The sequence below is a fragment of the Arachis stenosperma genome, chromosome 1 (genome assembly GCF_014773155.1).
Source record: "Arachis stenosperma cultivar V10309 chromosome 1, arast.V10309.gnm1.PFL2, whole genome shotgun sequence".
Lineage (NCBI taxonomy): Eukaryota > Viridiplantae > Streptophyta > Magnoliopsida > Fabales > Fabaceae > Arachis > Arachis stenosperma.
In genome coordinates this window covers 23,016,888-23,036,302 of record NC_080377.1, presented here as the reverse complement: position 1 = coordinate 23,036,302, position 19,415 = coordinate 23,016,888, and the positions used below count along the sequence as shown (strand labels likewise).

Genomic DNA, 19,415 nt, shown 5'->3' with positions numbered 1-19,415 from the left:
TAATAGCTTTACCTATAAATTAGTCTAGAGTAGAAGTTAACATTTGGATATAGCTTTCTTCTGATGAAAAAATTCATCAGATAGTGCAACCTTTTTAAGACCTGAAAAATTCGAAAAAATCTTATTATGAATTAGTTTCAATTTATTTATTTATTAAAAATTTTATTTTTAAAATTATTTTAATAAAAATAATTAAATCAAATTTTAATAATTAAAATAAAAATTTTAATTAATTTTGTAACTATTGAATAATTTTCTATATTTAAATTATAAAATTTAGTAGTTATAAAAGAATAAAAATTTTATATAATTTATTTTAAATAATTGAAATTTTGAAATTTAATACTTTAAATTTTATAAATAAAAATATTGATTATATTATTTCTAATTTTAAATTAGAATACTTGATTAAAAATCAATTAGCGAATTGATAATTAAATAATACTTTTAAAGTAATTTTAAGAGATTAGATTAAATTTTAAATTTATATAATATACCATAATTTTATTAAAATTACTATAATCTATTAATCTTTAAATCCTCAAATTGGAACTCACTAACCCTAACCTAACCTTAACTTCACTACCCCCACCCACACACCTCACCGCCACTCACCCTAGCCGCCTTTCGCCCGTTCGAGGAAAAAAAAAAGAGAAATAAAGAAAGAAAGAAAAGGGAAAAAGAAAGGGAAAAGCGAAGAGGGAAAAGAAAGGAAAAAAAGGGGGAAGCTAGGAGCAGAGAGCAAGAGAGGAGAAAGGGAGAAGAGGGAGATCGGAGGGGAGAGGGAGGCCTTGTCAGCTCGCCGTCGTCGCACCGTTGCGTCTGCCACTGTTCCATTGAGAGGAGAAGGCTCGTGAGAGAAGGAAAGCGTCTGCGTTCACATCGCCATTCCTCACCATTTCTGCCACCATCGAAGCTGCGATCCCTCGCCATTAAGAATCGCGTCTGGTCAAGGTCGTCATCGTCGTCATCGTCGTCACGCTTACCAGAACCGAGGCAGAGGGCAGCACCGAGAGGAAGAGAGGTCACCATCCTTGTCATGTGTGCTTGCTGAGAGGAAGCCCATGGTCACCATCGCGCCTTGCGCTGCCAGCTTCGTCGCACCGCCGTTGTTGAGTTCGTTGTCGTGCTTCGTCTCCGTCGCTGCTATGGTCGCCGGTGAGATGCATGGTATCATTAAGGTTTGATGATGAAGATTCATAGATATCAAGGTTTAGAATTTAGTGAACATTGGTTTAGTGGTTGAATTTCAGAGGTTGCTGTTGCGGGAGTCACTACCGGAGGAGGAGGAGAAGGCTGTATCACCGTGATTCTAGCCCCCAGAAACAATTCTGTAGCCACTGGAACCATTGCCAAAGCTTCTACAGTTTGGTTCAGTCATTACTCCTTTGTTACGGTAAGCGTTTACATTTCAGAACCTTTGAAAAGCAGTATTCTATTGAGTTTGGTTAGGGATTCTAAGGTTTTGGTAACGTAGAGTCGAGTTCTAGCTATTGCGAGTCACGATTGAAGTCGCTGCTGCTGCGGGCTAGGAGGAAAAAGAGTTTTATCGCGTAGTTAAGTCGTGATCGAGGTAAGGGTGCTTTTCTTAAACTTATTTTACTTTCAAGAGTTGTTACAAGTCGATAATTATATGAAAAGTATATTTTTGTGATTTGCTATATCTTATGGACTGAATTGAGTTGCTCTGAATTATTGTAATTGTTTGTCTGGTGAAATTATTGACTGTTTGAAAAGGTTGTATATTTTGAGTTATTGGTTTTGTTAAATTGGTGGTTGCGGGATTAGTTTTCTTGAGATTTGGAAATGTTTTGTTATTGAATATGAGTTAACTTTTAAAAAGATTTAATATTGGAATTTAGCTTAATTTTGGAAATGATTTGATTTTAGAAAGAGTTTAATATCCATCGTCGTACCCATCGCCGGTATCTGTTATAGTCGTCGTTGGAAGGAAGAAGAAGTCTCTGTCCCCGCAGCGAGCCCTTGTCCTGGAGCCCGTTCTCTCTCTACCCGAGGCCTAGTCATTCCTTTCTCGCCGTCAATACCAATCGTCTTGCAGCGGGTAAGGACCACTGGTTCCCCCTGTGTGTTGCTGATTTGCTTATTGAAAGTGAAGCCATTAATGAGCTTATAGTTGACATGCAAGCTTTTTTGATCTTGTTAGCTGAGTTAATTTGTTAATGGGGAGTAGGATTTATTAATGGGAAATTCTGAGTTGCGGTTTAATGGTATATTTGAAGGCGTTTTTAATTGAGTTAATGGGGGAGTAGGATAGGTTTGCTGGGCAAATGTTGTTGCCATTCATTGTTGGTGAGAATTGCTTAATCCTAAATTTTGTTGCCAATTATGGTTGCCTGTTAATGACATGCATGTATGTCTCTATTTATGTAGAAATAATTTCTATTAAGTTATCTATTAAAATATTTGAAAAGAGAACAAACAAAAAAAAACTGAAAAAAGTTGAAAAATAATTGATCATATAGTTAATTAATTTTTTTCCATATAAATAGAAGGGTACAGGGACATCTTCCGTTATCAATAACTCTTAAGTTTATCCTATTTACAAGGAAAGGACTTTATATCTCTTAATTACCATTTTCCCTTATCTTCACTTGTTAGGTGTTCAGAAACAAATGGATCTAAATTCAATTTCTTTAATCTTTTTAGATTTGGTTTTAATTTGTCTGTTATACATTGCATTCATCATATTGTATCTGCTTTATTTACTATTATTCATTATACTCATCATTGATGGTCATGCATGAGAAGAAGAGGCATTTGGGCGTGTTATTGTCAGAAGATAGAGAGCACAGATGATGACATGCATAAAATTAGAATAAATATGCCATTTTACTCAATTATGCTCTCTATTCTTTCTGCATTTGAATGAATATGGTATTTTATCCAATTGTGCATTCTATTCTTCTGCCATCACCCTTAATTTTAGTCTCTAGTCTTAAACTATAAATTAATTATTATCAATATGTCATAAAAGTAAAAGTTTAATAAATATTAACTGGTTTCTATTTTCAACTCAGTGTATATAGATCTATTAATGCAATTTATGATTTTAACATTTGCCACTTCATTAATATAAATAATTGTTAATATATTAGAAAATTCTGCATAAATTATCTCTTATCTTTACTTGTAGAAGTTCACAAGCAAATTGATCCAAATTCATTTGGTTCATTCTCCTTAAATTTAGTTAAACTTTGTGTGTTATGCATTCTATTCATCATACTATATTCATCATATTGTATCTGCTTTATTTACTGTTATGCTTTATACTCATCGTTAATTATCATGCATGAGGAGATGAGGCATTTAGGAGTGCTGTTCACAGAAGATAGAAAGCATAGATGATAACATGCATATAATTAGAATGAATGTGGCATTTTACTTGATTGTGCTCTGATAAACCACTATTTTATGGTTTATATTGTGTTTAATTGTGTGGTTTTATCATAATCCTTACCCATTTATTCATTAATTTAGCATGCATTTATATTTCTTTCCTGAAATTATTACATGATTGAAAACTGCTTCCTAGAAACTTTTAATTATGCATTTTAATTCTCCGTTATTCCATTCGATGCCGTAATCTGTGTGTTAAGTGCTTCAGGCTTTATAGGGCATGAATGAGTTAGGGATTGAAAAGGAAGCTAGCAAAAATGGAAGGAACACGAGAAATTGAGGAGATGACCAGCGAGAAGTGACGCGGCCGCATGACTCACGCGTTCGCAAAAAAGGAGAAATCGCAGTGATGCGGCCGCATAACTCACGCGATTGCGCGGAATGGAAAAGCACAAGTGACGCGGAAGCGTGAACGACGCGAACGCGCGGCAAGGAAAAATGCAAATGACGCGTCCGCATGGATAACGTGATCGCGTGACGAGCGCGATCTGCATAATCTGCAGATTTCGCTGGGGGGCCATTTTGGACCTTATTTTGACCCAGTTTTTGGCTCAGAATAGCATACTAGAGCCAGAGAACATGCAGAAACCAGAACAACAATTCATTCTACACGGTTTTAGTTTTAGATCTAGTTTTTACTCCTCCTTTAGATTTTTCTCTCTACACATTCATAATTCTTAGGATTTTATTTTTTTCTACCACTTTTTGTATTGGGATACTGAGTAGAGTTATTACCTCATCAAGACTTCGTCATTCTAGTTCGTTTTCTTTACTTGGCTTTACTCTTCCATATCCTTTGCTTTGTTAATTTTACCGTTGGAATATTTTTAGGATTATTTAATATAAGGATTACTTTTATTTTTAATTGGTTATTTTTTATTTTTATTTACAATGTCTTTCCTTAATTCCTTTTCATATGTTATGAATTTTACATTCACAATGAGCGAGTAGTTCCCTAACTTGATGGGGAGTTGATTGAAAGGAACCCTTGAGTTGGAAGGCTTGAAAGAAAGATTATAATTGGGTTATTGTTGGCTTGTCCTCTAGTCACTAACACCAACCCCTTTTAATTAAGTGGGTTACAACTCGTGAACGGGCATAGCATCCCAACTTGTTTGACTTTCCCTTACCTAGTAAGAGATAACTAAATAGGATAACCTTTAATTATCAATTAATCTAGAGAGTAATCCAACAACAGCGGGGCTTCCAACTAATCAACTCCCAGTCAAGGCTTTTATTTACATTATTCAAATTCTCCAATTTTATTTCCTGTTTACTCAACTCAAACCTTTTTGAAAACATCTAATTAATAAAATAGCACGTTTTTCTGCAACTCGTTGGGAGACGACCTGGGATTAATACTCCCAGTATTTTAATTTTAAATTCTTGTGACACCTTTCTAAATTGATAAGTGGATTTCTGGTGAGTTAAGAACTATACTTGCAACGTATATATTTTAATAATTTTTAATTCACCAATTTCTGCTCGCATCAATTTTTGGCGCCGTTGCCGGGGAGTTGCAATAGAGTGCTAAAGTTATTAATTAGAATTTATTTATTTGCATTTTATTTTATTTTTGTCACTATGAGCTGTACGTTTCTTTCGTTAAATGACGCGTTCACATCCTGATCCAAGCTTGCCAGCATTTGACCCTGAGATTGAAAGAACTCTTTCACATATAAGGCAAGCTAGGCGTCAGCGACTCCTCTTTGAGGACGAACCTGAACCTCATCTAAGGAAGAAACAAGCTCCCTCTCTACTGATCCAGTTCATTTACGTGCAGGTGACATGGCAGCGCACAGAAGAGTCACTATCCAGGAGGAAAGAGCCCCTGATTTTACGCTCCAACCATTCCAGGCACACCACCCAGCAGTAGCTGTAGATTTTGAATTAAAGTCTTCACTACTCAACTTGATGCCCAAGTTTCATGGCTTACTTGCTCAAGAGCCTATCAAGCATCTTAGGGATTTCCAGACTGCTTGTTCTACTGTTAAGCGTAATGGAACTGATAAAATCTCCATTCTGTTGAAAGCCTTTCCATTTTTTCTGGAGGGAAAGGCAAGAGAGTGGTACTACACTCAACCCCTAGCAAATGTATCCAACTGGGATACACTCAGAAAAGAATTTTTGGAAAAATTCTTTCCATCTGAAGTTACTGATAAACTGAGGAAAGACATTTCCACGATTGTTCAGGATGATAACGAGACTCTCTTTGAATACTGGGAGCGCTTCAATAATCTTTTGGAAGCATGCCCCCACCACAGGATTGACAAGATAGTGTTACTCAATTATATCACACAGGGCATGAGTCCCCAATATAAGACCACATTGGAAAGTGCTAGCAATGGGTCTATGAAGAGGTACAAGACCACTGATGAGGCATGACAATTGATTAGCGACTTAGCTGAATCTACTAGGAATCACAGGCAGAAACAAGGCCGTTCAAAAGCCATTGCAGAAGTATCCTCTAGCAGAGAGACTGTTGCTCTAGCTCAGAGTATCTGTGAAATGACCAACTTGCTGAAGCAGATGTAATTGAATCAACAAGTTCAGCAAGCTCAACCTCCTCCACCACAGCAAAGCCAACAGTTAGTCCCACAGAGAGTTTGCGGAATCTGTGCTGATTATAGCCATTATACCGATGAATGCCCGCAGCTCCAACAAGAAGACAACATGGTGGCATTCACTCATAAGTTCTATGACCGCCCCAACCAAGGGCACAATCAAGGTGGAAATCATAACCATGGATGGCAGGATAATTCTAACCAGAATTGGAGGGACGACAATAATAGAAGAGGCAGAGATAATCAGGGAAATCAGAGGTGGAATAATAATAACAACAGGCAGCAGAATCAACCTTACACAGTACCTCACCTGAGGCAATTCCAAGGACTACAGAATACCCAACAGTAGACCTCTCAATTTACTCATCCTTCTTCATCTCCTAATGAAGAGTTACTACAATCTTTTGAGTGGAGACAACAGACCATGGAAAATAACATTATGAATAGCATTAATGCCAGTCTGAATGGTCTAACCTCTACTCTGCAAGCTCTTGTTTCACAGATTGGATCAATGTAAAATTCCAGTAACCAACCTTCAAGCTCCACTGGAATCCCCTCTCAACCATTACCCAATCCAAAGGGGGGTATTAATGCCATCACCCTAAGGTCTGGAACCACACTGCAGAAGAGGAATCAGGAGGAGCCAAACCCACCAGAACACGCCTCAGCTGAAGAGGTAGTAGAAATAGAAGATGTTGAAGAGGAAGAGGACATACAGGACATAGCTGAAGAAGAAGAAGCTCAACCACAGGAGGAAGCACCAAAAGGCACAAACACTGTAGAAAACACCACTCCCATTCCATTTTCACAACTTGCAAGGAAGCCCAGGAAGCAGCTGGAACTCGATCCCAAAATGGTAGAAATCTTCAAAAATGTTGAGGTAACTGTTTCCCTTTTTGATGTAATTCAACAGGTACCTAAATATGCAAAGTTTCTAAAAGATTTGTGCATACATAAAGACAAATCATTGAATTAGAAACTATTCCTTTAGGAAGTTCTATATCTGCTTTAATGGGAAATTTACCTGAAAAGTGTAGTGACCCAAGTCCTTGTATAGTTAGTTGTACTATTGGTGGTGTAGTAATTTATGATTGCATGTGTGATTTAGGAGCATGTGTTAGTATAATGCGTTTATCTGTATATGATGTTTTGAGGCTCCTTCCCTTAAAAAGGTCGGCAGCTCGTTTTGTGTTAGCAGATAAAAGCATTATTACAGTGGCTAGAGTTGCTGAAGACGTTTTAGTGAACATTAAAGGGCTCACATTCCCTACTGATTTTTATATCTTGGAGATGCCCCATAATGACTCAGATAAGCCATCATCAATCCTACTTGGACAACCATTCCTGAAGACATCAAAATTCAAATTGGATGCTTTTTCAAGAACATACTCTTTTGAAATAGATGGCCAAATGGTAATCTTCAATCTGAATGGAGCCATAAACAACCCTCCAGAAGATCATTCTATCTTCCAGTGTGACATCATATATGAAACCGTAGCTGAAGTTTACCAGGAAGAGTTTGAGGATAAGTACATAGGACAAGGTCCAAGTATGGGGAATTCCGAGGACAATGCAGGTACTCTACCACTGCCACCAGTTCCAGATAATCCAGAGCCAGACCATGACCAGAAGTTGGAATTGAAACCACTCCCTCCATACCTCAAATATGCTTACCTTAAGGACCAGCGGAAGTTTCCAATTATCATTGCACAGGACCTCACTCCTGAACAGGAAGAGCAGTTACTTAGTGTGCTGAGGAAACATAAGAAAGCAATTGGGTGGAGTTTAGCAGACATATTAGGCATCAATCCTTAAGTTTGTGAGCACAGGATATTTTTAGAAGAAGGAGCAAGACCTGTTCGTCAACCCCAAAGAAGATTGAACCCCACCATTTTAGAGGTTGTCAAGAAGGAAGTGACCAGACTATTAGAGGCAGGTATTATCTATCCCATTTCAGACAGTGAATGGGTTAGCCCAGTACAAGTGGTGCCCAAGAAATCTGGAGTAACTACAGTGAAGAATGAGCATGGAAAGCTCATAGCAACCAGAGTACAGAGTGCTTGGAGAGTCTGCATTGATTACAGGCGTCTCAACCAAGCTACTCGTAAGGATCACTACCCATTTTCATTCATTGATCAAATGTTAGATCGCCTGTCAGGTAAATCACATTATTGCTTTTTAGATGGTTACACAGGCTATTTCCAGATTCATATAGCTCCTAAGGATCAGAAAAAGACTACCTTTACATGTCCTTTTGGGACTTATGCTTACAAGAGAATGCCCTTTGGCTTGTGCAATGCACCAGCTACTTTCCAGAGGTGCATGATGAGTCTTTTCTCTGATCTTATTGAGGACTGTATGGAGATTTTTATGGATGATTTTAGCTTTTATGGTGATTCATTTAGCCTTTGCTTAGATGGATTATCTAGAGTATTAGATAGATGTGTCAAAACAAACCTTGTATTAAATTTTGAAAAATGTCACTTTATGGTAAAACAAGGGATTGTACTAGGACATATTGTATCTAATACTGGCATTTCTGTAGACCCAGCAAAGGTGAATGTTATTTCTAGTTTACCTTACCCCTCCTTTATGAGGGAAGTCCGTTCGTTCCTTGGCCATGCAGGTTTTTACAGGAGATTTATTAAGGAATTTAGTAAGGTAGCACTTTCCTTTTCTAGATTACTGCAGAAGGATATTGAGTTCGAGTTCAGTGAGGATTGCAAACAAGCGTTTGATAAGCTGAAGACCGACCTGACTCAAGCTCCAATTGTGAGAGGACCAGACTGGAGCCAGCCGTTTGAAATCATGTGCGATGCTTTCAACCATGCAGTAGGAGCAGCGCTGGCTCAGCGTGAAGGTAAGGATCCTTTTGTTATTGCTTATGCGTCTAAGACTTTAGACGCTACCCAGTCCAATTATACTACTACTGAAAAAGAGTTTCTTGCTATTGTTTTTGCTCTGGATAAATTCCGAGCTTATTTACTTGGTACTAGAGTAGTAGTGTACTCGGACCATGCAGCTTTAAAGTATTTATTAGCTAAAAAGGAGTCCAAACCAAGGCTCATACGTTGGATACTGCTATTACAAGAATTTGATTTAGAAATAAAGGATAGGAGTGGTAACCAGAATCTAGTGGCGGACCACTTGAGTCGCCTTGAGCACATTAAGGATGATTCTACTCCTATAGATGATAATTTTTCATTTGATAACCTGCAAGCAGTATCTGAAGTAGTCCCTTGGTACGCACCTGTAGCTAATTATCTAGTTAGTCGCACATTTCCTCCACACTTTTCTAAGCATCAAAGAGACAAGCTGAAAAGCGAGTCTAAATATTATATATGGGTATTTATGGAGATGTGGCGCTGATCAGGTAATTAGACGTTGTGTGCCTCAATCAGAATTCCAATCCATTTTAGATGTCTATCACTCATCTGAGAGTGGAGGACATTTTGGCCCTCAAAGAACAGCTAGAAAGATCTTAGACTGTGGATTCTGGTGGCCTACTCTTTTTAGAGACGCTGCTGAGTTTTGTAAATCTTGTCTCCCATGCCAAAAATTTGGTAATATATCCAGGAGGGATGAGATGTCTCAACAAAGTATGCTTTTCTGTGAAATTTTTGATGTTTGGGGCATTGACTTCATGGGTCCATTTCCAAATTCTAATGGTTATTTTTATATATTGTTAGTTGTGGATTACGTTTCCAAATGGGTGGAAGCAATTCCTACCCGCACTGATGATGCTAACACTGTTGTTTCCTTTGTGAGAAACCATATTATTTGCCGCTTTAGATCACCACGAGCAATCGTGAGCGATCAAGGCACCCATTTTTGTAACAGGAGATGATGAGCGGATATTTTATACGCTTTTTGGGGGTAATTTCATGTAGATTTTAGCATGTTTTAATTGGTTTTTAGTAGAATAATATTAGTTTTTAGGCAAAAATCATATTTCTGGACTTTACTATGAGTTTGTGTGTTTTTCTGTGATTTCAGGTATTTTCTGGCTGAAATTAAGGGAGCTGAGCAAAAATCTGAGTTAGGCTGAAAAAGGACTGCTGATGCTATTGGATCCTGACCTCCCTGCACTCGAAATGGATTTTTTGGAGCTACAGGAGTCCAATTGGTGTGCTCTCAACGGCGTTGGAAAGTAGACATCCAGGGCTTTCCAGCAATATATAATAGTCCATACTTTGCGTGAAGAAAGATGACGTAACTTGGCATTGAACGCCAAGTACATGCTGCTGTCTGGAGTTAAACGCCAGAAACACGTCATGATCCGGAGTTGAACGCCCAAAACACGTTATAACTTGGAGTTCAACTCCAAGAAAGGCCTTAATTCGTGGATAGCTCTAGTCCCAGCCCCAGCACACACCAAGTGGGCCCCAGAAGTGGATTTCTGCACCAATTATCTTAGTTTACTCATATTTTGCAAACCTAGGTTACTAGTTTACTATTTAAACAACTTTTAGAGAATTATTTTGTATCTCATGACATTTTCAGATCTGAATTACATACTTTTTGACGGCATGAGTCTCTAAACTCCATTGTTGGGGGTGAGGAGCTCTGCAGCGTCTCGATGAATTAATACAATTCCTTTATTTTCCATTCAAACACGCTTGTTCTTATCTAAGATGTTCATTCGCGCTTAATTATGGAGAAGGTGATGATCTGTGACACTCATCACCTTCCTCAATCCATGAACGTGTGCCTGACAACCACCTCCGTTCTACATCAGATTGAATGAGTATCTCTTAGATTCATTACTCAGAATCTTCGTGGTATAAGCTGGATTGATGGCGGCATTCATGAGAATCCGGAAAGTCTAAACCTTGTCTGTGGTATTCTGAGTAGGATTCTGGGATTGAATGACTGTGACGAGCTTCAAACTCCTGAAGGCTGGGCGTTAGTGATAGACGCAAAAGAATCAATGGATTCTATTCCAACCTGATTGAGAACCGACAGATGATTAGCCGTGCTGTGACAGAGCATAGGAACGTTTTCACTGAGAGGATGGGAAATAGCCATTGACAACGGTGACACCCTACATAGAGCTTGCCATGGAAGGGACCTTGCGTGTGGAAAAGGATTTCAAGGAAGAGTTGAAGTTCAGAGGACAAAGCATTTCCAAAACTCCAACATATTTCTCATTACTGCACAACAAGTAACGCTTTTATTCTCTTTTATTTTTCCAATCTAATAATTCCAACTGATAATTTTAATTAATATCCTGACTAAGAATAATAAGATAAACATAGCTTGATTCAAACCAATAATCTCCGTGGGATCGACCCTTACTCACGTAAGGTATCACTTGGACGACCCAGTGCACTTGCTGGTTAGTTGTGCGGATTACAAATTCGTGCACCAAGTTTTTGGCGCCGTTGCCGGGGATTAATCGAGTTTGAACAACTAAAGGTTTATTTTGTTGCTTAGATTAGGAAGAATTTATCCTTTTTTTTACTAGAATTGCATCTTTTATTATCTCTTTTTAAAAAAAAAATTTCAAAAATATTATTTTTCTTTATCAAATTTTAATTTTTTTCGTGAGTTTAGTGTCTTGTTCTAAGTTTGGTGTCAATTGCATATTTTATATTTTTCTTTAAAATTTTCGAACTTGTGTTCTTTGTTCTTCATTGATCTTCAAGTTGTTCTTGTTTACTTTTCTTGTTTGATCTTGAGTTTTTCTTGTTTTGTGTCTTTTCTTGTTTTTCTTGTGCTTTTTCAAAACATTAACTTTCAAAAATTATACTTTTATCCATAAAAATAATACATCTTTAAAATACGTTACATTTTTAGCTCAGTTGATTATAGCGTGGGTTTATGTTCCTAGCAATTGGGCACCTTCTTTTTAAAATCCTTTTTCAAAAATAATTTTTCTTGATTTAATCTTGTGCCAACCTTTAAGTTTGGTGTTTTCTTGTTAATCTTTTCATAATTTTCGAAAATTTTATTAAAGTTTTTTAAAAATTTTAAGTTTGGTGTTCTTCCTTTTGTTCTTGGTGTTCTTGTGAATCTTCAAGGTGTTCTTGAGTTTTTCTTGTGTATTGATCTTAAAATTTTTAAGTTTGGTGTTCCTTGGTGTTTTTCCTCCAAAATTTTCGAAAATAAGGAGCATTAGATCTAAAAATTTTAAGTCTTGTGTCTTTTATGTGTTTTTCTCTTTCATCATAAAATTCAAAATTCAAAAAAATATCTTTTCTAACTAATTTTGAACTATTTTTTCGAAAATTTTTTATAAAAATTCAGATTTCAATTTTAAAATTTTTCAATTCTTATCTTTTTAAGTTTTTTTTAAAAAAAAAATTTTATCTTTTTCAAAAATAGCCTAACCACTTTCTCTCTCCTCACTTTTTCAAAAATCTTCATAAAATATTTTCAAATTCTTATTACTTTTTTTATTTTAATTTTCTTATTTTATCTTATTTTTATTTTGGTTTTATTTTATTTCAAATTTTTTTATTTATAAACTAAAAATTTAAATCCACATTACCCCTTTACTCCAATATGGACATAAGCGGAAATGAACAGTCCAGGAGGACTCTGGGGTCATATGCTAACCCCACTACTACTTCATATGGGAGTAGTATCTGTATACCCTCCATTGGAGTTAGTAGCTTTGAGTTGAATCCTCAGCTCATTATCATGGTGCAGCAAAACTGCCAGTATTCCAGTCTTCCACAGGAAGAACCTACAGAGTTTCTGGCACAATTTTTACAAATTGCTGACACAGTACATGATAAGAAAGTAGATCAGGATGTCTACAGATTACTACTATTTCCATTTGCTGTAAAAGATCAAGCTAAGAGATGGTTAAATAACCAGCCTAAGAACAGCATAAAAACATGGAAACAGCTGTCAGAAAAATTTCTGAATCACTATTTCCCTCCAAAATGGATGACACAGCTACGGCTAAGCATCCAAGGCTTCAAACAAGGAGATAATGAATCCCTTTATGATGCCTGGGAGAGATACAGAGAGATGTTAAGAAAATGCCCCTCTGAAATGTTTTCAGAGTGGGTGCAATTAGACATCTTCTACTATGGGCTTACAGAAAAAGCGCAGATTTCTCTAGACCACTCAGCTGGTGGATCTATACATATGAAAAAAACAATTGAAGAAGCTCAAGAGCTTATTGATACAGTTGCCAGAAATCAGCATTTGTACCTAAACAGTGAATCTTCCATGAAAGAGGAAGCTAAAACAGTAACTGTTGAACTCAATCCGGTAGATCAAGCTAATGAATTCAATCAGCAGCTGGACTTTCTAACCCAGCAGCTAGCCGAATTCAAGGAAATACTCCAGAAAACAAGAATGGCTAACAGGAATATGGAAGTACATTTAAAGCAAACAGAAAAGTAACTATCAAAACAAATAACAGAAGAATGCCAAGCAGTTCAATTAAGAAGTGGGAAAACATTAAATACCTCACTTCAAGGCAGCAGGAAGCCAAGAAATGAACAAATGGCTGCTCAAAATCCCTCTGAGGACAATCAGAGCCCAGAGAGGAATAATGCTGGCGCTGAACGCCCAGACCATGCTCATTCCTGGCGTTCAACGCCAGAAACAAGCATGAATCCGGCGTTGAACGCCCAAAGGAAGCACAGTTCTGGCGTTCAGACGACAGTAACAGATAAGGAGTTGGCGTCTAACGCCACTCCAGCTTCCACCCCTGGCATTCAAATGCCAGTGGGGGATCAATCACATACAAGTGCTGATAATAACCCTTCTAAAAAGGCTTCCCAACCCACTTCTGTAGGTAATAAACCTGCAGCAACTAAGGTTGAGGAATACAAAGCCAAAATGCCTTATCCTCAAAAACTCCGCCAAGCGGAACAGGATAAGCAATTTGCCCGCTTTGTAGACTATCTCAGGACTCTTGAAATAAAGATTCCGTTTGCAGAAGCACTTGAGCAAATACCCTCCTATGCTAAGTTCATGAAAGAGATCTTAAGTCATAAGAAGGATTGGAGGGAGACTGAAAAAGTTTACCTCACTAAAGAATGCAGTGCAGTCATTTTGAAAAGCCTACCTGAGAAGCTTAAAGATCCTGGGAGCTTTATGATACCATGCACATTAGAGGGTACTTGTACCAAGCAAGCTTTATGTGATCTTGGTGCAAGTATCAACCTAATACCTGCATCTACTATCAGAAAGCTTGGTTTAACTGAAGAGATCAAACCAACCAGGATATGTCTTCAACTTGCTGATGGCTCCATTAAATACCCATCAGGCGTGATTGAGGACATGATTGTCAACGTTGGGCCATTTGCCTTTCCTACTGACTTTGTGGTGCTGGAAATGGAGGAGCACAAGAGTGCAACTCTCATTCTAGGAAGACCTTTCCTAGCAACTGGCCGAACCCTCATTGACGTCCAAAAAGGGGAAGTAACCCTGAGAGTCAATGAGGAGGAGTTCAAGTTGAATGTTGCCAAAGCCATGCAATATCCAGACACCCCAGATGACTGCATGAGTATTGATATCATTGACTCTCTGGTAAGAGAGGTCAATATGGCTGAGAGTCTCGAATCAGAGCTAAAAGACATCTTTAAAGATGTTCAGCCTGATTTGGAGGAATCAGAGAGAATAATAGAACCTCTGAAAATCCCTTAAGAAGAGGAGAAACCTCCCAAACCTGAGCTCAAACCATTACTACCATCCCTGAAATATGCATTTCTAGGAGAAGGTGATACCTTTCCTGTAATCATAAGCTCTACCTTAGAGCCACAGGAAGAGGAAGCACTAATTCAAGTGCTAAGGACACACAAGACAGCTCTTGGGTGGTCCATCAGTGATCTTAAGAGCATTAGCCCAGCCAGATACATGCACAAGATCCTATTAGAGGGTGACGCCAAGCCAGTGGTCCAACCACAAAGGCGGCTGAATCCAGCCATGAAGGAAGTTGTGCAGAAGGAGGTCACTAAATTACTAGAGGCTGGGATTATTTATTCTATTTCTGACAGCCCCTGGGTAAGCCCTGCCCAAGTCGTCCCTAAGAAGGGAGGCGTGACAGTGGTTCATAATAAAAAAAATGAACTGGTTCCTATAAGAACAGTTACAGGGTGGCGTATGTGTATTGATTATAGAAGGCTCAATACAGCCACCAGAAAGGATCATTTTCCTTTACCATTCATAGACCAGATGCTAGAAAGACTAGCAGGTCATGAATACTACTGCTTCCTGGATGGATATTCAGGTTATAATCAAATTGCAGTAGATTCCCAGGATCAAGAGAAAACGGCATTCACATGCCCATCTGGAGTATTTGCATACAGAAGGATGCCATTTGGCTTGTGCAATGCACCTGCAACCTTTCAAAGGTGCATGCTCTCTATCTTCTCTGATATGGTAGAGAAGTTTCTGGAAGTCTTCATGGATGACTTTTCAGTATTTGGAGACTCATTCAGCTTCTGCCTTAACCATTTAGCACTTGTTCTGAAAAGATGCCAAGAGACCAACCTAGTTTTAAACTGGGAAAAATGTCACTTTATGGTGACTGAGGGATTGTCCTTGGGCATAAAATTTCAAACAAGGGAGTAGAGGTGGATCAAGCTAAAGTTGAAGTAATTGAAAAATTACCACCACCTGCCAATGTTAAGGCAATCAGAAGCTTTCTGGGGCATGCAGGATTCTATAGGAGGTTTATAAAGGATTTTTCAAAAATTACAAAACCTCTGAGCAATCTGCTAGCTGCTAACACGCCATTTGTGTTTGACACAAAGTGTCTGCAGGCGTTTAAGACCCTGAAAGCTAAGCTGGTCACAGCACCAGTTATTTCTGCACCAGACTGGACATTACCCTTTGAACTAATGTGTGATGCCAGTGACCATACCATTGGTGCAGTATTAGGACAGAGGCATAACAAGCTTCTGCATGTCATTTATTATGCTAGCAGTGTTTTAAATGATGCCCAGAAAAATTACACAACCATAGAAAAAGAATTACTTGCAGTGGTTTATGCCATTGACAAGTTTAGATCCTACTTAATAGGATCAAAAGTGATTGTGTACACTGACCATGCTGCTCTTAAATATCTACTCACAAAGCAAGATTCAAAGCCCAGGCTCACAAGATGGGTGTTGCTTCTGCAAGAGTTTGATATAGAAATAAGAGACAGAAAAGGATAGAGAATCAAGTAGCTGATCACGTGTCCCGGATAGAACCAGTAGCATGAGCATCCCTCCCTCCTACTAAGATCTCTGAAACCTTTCCGGATGAGCAATTATTTGCTGTTTAGGAAGCTCTGTGGTTTGCAGACATTGCAAACTATAAGACACAAGGTTCTCCTTTTGTAACAATGGAGAGGAAGCATGAAAAGCTTCTCTCACTGCAGAGTCAACCAAAGCCCCCACAGTCCAACTCTAAGTTTGGTGTTAGGAGGACACAACCAAACTCTAAGTTTGGCGTTGAACCCCCACATTCAAACTCTAAATTTGATGTTGGGAGGTCCCTACCTTGCTCTGATTATCTGTGAGACTCCATGAGAGCTCACTGTCCAGCTAAGGACAATAAAGAAGCGCTTGCTGGGAGGCAACCCAGCAAATCACAAAATTTAATTTTATTTGTTTTTGTTGATTTTTACAGGTATATGTCAAAGTATTTTCAAGGTAAAAAAAGCAATTGATTGAATTCACAGAGTTACAGGGGAATTTGGAAGCTCACTGGCGTGAAAAAGCCAGTAAGAAATGTTTTGGGCGTTGAACGCCCAAAAGAAGCACCCACTGGGCATTCAACGCCAGTAAGGGTAGCCATCTGGGCGTTAAACGCCAGAAAGGAGCATCTTCTGGGCGTTGAACGCCAGAAGGAAGCACCTTCTGGGCGTTTAACGCCAGATTGACAGCATCCTGGGCGTTTAGAAAAACGCCCAGTGACAAAGGACTTCCTGGCGTTCAACGCCAGAAAGAAGCAACAGCTGGGCGTTGAACGCCCAGGAGAAGCATCAACTGGGCGTTAAACGCCCAAAACATGCAGCAGTTGGGCGTTTAACGCCAGGATGGTGGAGAGGAGGTAAAATTCGTTTTTCTTTACAATTTTTCTAATTTTTTATGTTTCAATTCATGATTTCTTGCATAAACATGTTTCAAAATATCATCCTTCAATTCCAAAAATTTTAATCCTAATTTCTAAAAACCCTAATTTCTAAAATCCCTTTCTCAAAAATATCAAATGTATCTTAATTCATAAACACAAATCTTTTTCCAATCCAAATCTTTTTCAAATCTTTTTCAACTCATCATATCTTTTGGATTTCGAAATTGCCTCTCCCTCTATTCCTCTTCTATCCTTTATTTTGCTTGAGGACAAGCAAACCTCTAAGTTTGGTGTGATTTGCCATGATCACTGAGCTAAAACTCATCAAGATCATGGCACCTAAGGGAACAGGAAGAGCAAGGATGTGAACTTAAGGGAGCTGAAGCGTCAGAAATTAATTCTTGAAGGCACCCCACAGACTAGAGGAACATCCACTTCCCAAAATACAGGTTGTTAAGTTCTAATTCTAGCTTTAACTCTGTGATAGTATTATTATAGGATGCTACCTTAGAAGTTATATAGGAGTAGTAGTAATTAGCATATCTATTTTAATTTTATTTTCAATTAAGTTATAATTTATTTTTCTCATCATCATCAAATATGAATAAAATAGTAGATTTTTTAATAAAGAGGCAATTTAATCTTTTCGAGTTCTTAATAAGGAAAATTCTAATTATTTATATGTGGTGGCAATACTTTTTGTCTTCTGAATGAATGCTTGAACAGTGCATATTTTTGATATTGAATTTTATGAATGTTAAAATTGTTGGCTCCTGAAAGAATGATAAACAAGAGAAATGTTATTGATGATCTGAAAAATCATGAAATTGATTCTTGAAGCAAGAAAAAGCAGTGAAAAAAAAATTTTGCGAAAAAAAAAGAGAGAAAGAAAAAGCCAATAGCCCTTAAAACCAAAAGGCAAGGGTAAAAAGGATCCAAGGCTTTGAGCATCAATGGATAGGAGGGCCCAAGGAAATAAATCCAGGCCTAAGCGGCTAAATCAAGCTGTCCCTAACCATGTGCTTGTGGCATGCAGGTCCAAGTGAAAAGCTTGAGACTGAGTGGTTAAAGTCGTGATCTAAAGCAAAAGAGTGTGCTTAAGAACTCTGGACACCTCTAACTGGGGACTCTAGCAAAGCTGAGTCACAATCTGAAAAGGTTCACCCAATTATGTGTCTGTGGCATTTATGTATCCAGTGGTAATACTGGAAAACAAAGTGCTTAGGGCCACGGCCAAGACTCATAAAGTAGCTGTGTTCAAGAATCAACATACTAAACTAGGAGAATCAATAATACTATCTGAATTCTGAGTTCCTATGGATGCCAACCATTCTGAATTTCAAAGGATAAAGTGAGATGCCAAAACTGTTCAGAAGCAAAAAGCTACTAGTCCCGCTCATCTAATTAGAATCTAAGCTTTACTTGAAACTCTGAGATATTATTGTTTCTTAATTTCTTTTCATCCTATTTTATTTATCTAGTTGCTTGAGGACAAGTAACAGTTTAAGTTTGGTGTTGTGATGAGCGGATATTTTATACACTTTTTGGGGGTAATTTCATGTAGATTTTAGCATGTTTTAATTGGTTTTTAGTAGAATAATATTAGTTTTTAGGCAAAAATCATATTTCTGGACTTTACTATGAGTTTGTGTGTTTTTCTGTGATTTCAGGTATTTTCTGGCTGAAATTGAGGGAGTTGAGCAAAAATCTGAGTTAGGCTGAAAAAGGACTGCTGATGCTGTTGGATCCTGACCTCCCTGCACTCGAAATGGATTTTCTGGAGCTAAAGGAGTCCAATTGGCGCGCTCTCAACGGAGTTGGAAAGTAGACATCCAGGGCTTTCCAGCAATATATAATAGTCCATACTTTGCGCGAAGAAAGACGACATAACTTGGCGTTGAACGCCAAGTACATGCTGCTGTCTGGAGTTAAACGCCAGAAACACGTCATGATCCGGAGTTGAACGCCCAAAACACGTTATAACTTGGAGTTCAACTCCAAGAAAGGCCTTAATTCGTGGATAGCTCTAGTTCCAGCCCCAGCACACACCAAGTGGGCCCCAGAAGTGGATTTCTGCACCAATTATCTTAGTTTACTCATATTTTGCAAACTTAGGTTACTAGTTTACTATTTAAACAACTTTTAGAGAATTATTTTGTACCTCATGACATTTTCAGATCTGAATTACATACTTTTTGACGGCATGAGTCTCTAAACTCCATTGTTGGGGGTGAGGAGCTCTGCAGCGTCTCGATGAATTAATACAATTCCTTTATTTTCCATTCAAACACGCTTGTTCTTATCTAAGATGTTCATTCGCGCTTAATTATGGAGAAGGTGATGATCCGTGACACTCATCACCTTCCTCAATCCATGAACGTGTGCCTGACAACCACCTCCGTT

The 19,415-nt window shown here is 38.1% G+C and overlaps 1 long non-coding RNA gene and 1 other non-coding gene across 3 annotated transcripts; one reads left to right on the top strand and one right to left on the bottom strand.

Moving 5' to 3' along the window:
* Positions 1 to 603: 603 nt before the first annotated feature.
* On the top strand, positions 604 to 4,282 carry LOC130937176 (uncharacterized). Of its 2 annotated transcripts, none has more exons than XR_009068416.1 (4): positions 604 to 1,170; positions 1,254 to 1,396; positions 1,478 to 1,573; positions 1,891 to 4,282. It is a non-coding gene; the product is annotated as an uncharacterized LOC130937176 (long non-coding RNA). The 2 variants fall into 2 exon arrangements; XR_009068410.1 differs by having other exon boundaries at positions 607 to 1,158.
* Positions 4,283 to 5,577: 1,295 nt separating this feature from the next.
* LOC130955324 (small nucleolar RNA R71) lies at positions 5,578 to 5,684 on the bottom strand. Its single transcript, XR_009076729.1, has one exon. It is a non-coding gene; the product is annotated as a small nucleolar RNA R71 (small nucleolar RNA).
* Positions 5,685 to 19,415: the final 13,731 nt, after the last annotated feature.